We start from the raw sequence: 1,900 nt of genomic DNA, 5'->3' as shown, positions 1-1,900 counted from the left end.
ACCCCGTCTAGGATAATATATAAAGGAATAATTATAACTATACTAACTTTAAATGCTACCATATTTAATACTTTAATGAACAAATAAAGAAGATTAGAAAGCGTTCTCTACCCGTTTCTCATAATTTTCAAATATATAATGTTTTTTTGTTTTGTTCAATATTTATTTTGAAAATTGTGAGAAATTCAGCTATAGTATTTTTGTGGGGGGTTCAGACTTAAACCACTATAATTTAGCCATTTGTTAGTCTTCGTTGCAGGTATTTTGCAGAATTTTGTCGGTATAGGTCCATGCCTTCATATAGCCCACATAGAACGGTACCCCCGGATTTTCGGTATTTTGAAGGTTGTGGCTTCAATACTCCTCCAAAATGGCTGAAATTTGGTACTTAGTCTTCGTTGGTGGTGTAAAACTTTCCCTCAGAATTTTGTCGGTATATGTCCACGCCTTCTTATTGCCCTTATAGAACGGTACATCCCAATTTTCGGTATTTTGAAAGTTGTGGCCATAAACCAAAATCAGCGACCGTAATGGCTGCAATTTGGTATTTAGTGTACGTCGGAGGTAAAAAACATTCCGATTGAAATTCGTCAGTATAAGTCCACGTTTCGATATAGCCCCCATAGAACGGTACCTTCCGATTTTCATAATTCTGAGGGAAATGACTGAATTTTGTTATTTAGTCTTCCATGGGGTTATAAAATATTCCAGAAGAGAATTATCAGTATAGATCCACGTCTTTCTATATCCCCTATAGAAGCGTATCTCTTGATTTTCGGTATTTTGAAGGTTTTGCCACATTATCTTACCGAAATATCGGAAGTTTGGTATTTGGTCTTATTTTAGTATAAAAACTTTCCATCAGAAATTTGTCGGTATAGATCGAAGTTTTGATATAGCCCCATAGAACGGTACCTCCCGAATTTAGGTATTATGGAATTGCTGAAATTTGGTATGTAGTCTTCTTCATAAACGAAAGGAAACTAATTGTTCCATTTTACTTACAAGTTCGGCCTGGCCGAACCTTACGCCATTCTCACTTGTTTAGAAAAGCCTTGAAATATTTAACAAATAAAATTTGCAACTACTTTTCAAGGCTTAACTCTGCTAGAACAGTAAATTGGCAGATGGACAATTTCAATGGATTTTGGACGTTTTGCTTTTCTCCTATTACAAAGTTGTATGTTGTATGGTTCCTTACGAATCGTTTGACCTGATGCCGCTCTTTCGAAACGTGGGAATATATTATATTCAGCTGTCACATATTCATGAAATGGTTGGACAGAAAATCATTCGAACCCCCTTTCCACGTACTAAACCAAATCATCACCCTAAAACTCTGAACAAAGTTATTTTGTTTTATGCTTTTAAGCCAACTGCAATCAAATCATATTCAGAACTTCGCATTATTTTACAGTAGGAATTATTTTTGTTCACAACGAATTAATTTTGCATAGAATTTCTTTTTTATCGATAAGAAATCAAATTATCACTGCAAACAATAAAATAAATAACTCAATGTAGAAGAAAACGGATGAGTGTTCGGATAATTGAGGTATAAAATATCCGTGTGTTCGGATTCTAGAGTCTACAGTGTAAATATTTTTAGTATCCAGATTATCGTGTTGTCCGGATTATCGAGGATATACTGTATAATCAAAGGAAAACTTAATTGTTAAAATTTATCAATAGATGAACTTAAAGTCCGTATATAGCCATTGGGATAATACTCCAGACTTGAGCAATCATATGAGATTGAATCTTTAACAATAATAAAACAAACAAATAATTTTTATTTTAAAGCTAGTTTGAAGTTTTATATGTTATATCCCATATATTCATGAGACTGGCCGAACTGTGGCAATGTCCTGTCTAGGATTTTATTGTTAGCTTTACTTCG

The sequence above is a fragment of the Musca autumnalis genome, unplaced genomic scaffold (assembly GCF_047663935.1).
Source record: "Musca autumnalis isolate F117 unplaced genomic scaffold, ASM4766393v1 scaffold_5, whole genome shotgun sequence".
NCBI classification, from domain to species: Eukaryota; Metazoa; Arthropoda; class Insecta; order Diptera; family Muscidae; genus Musca; species Musca autumnalis.
The sequence above is the reverse complement of the archived record's forward strand: the minus strand, read 5'-3'. Positions refer to the sequence as shown.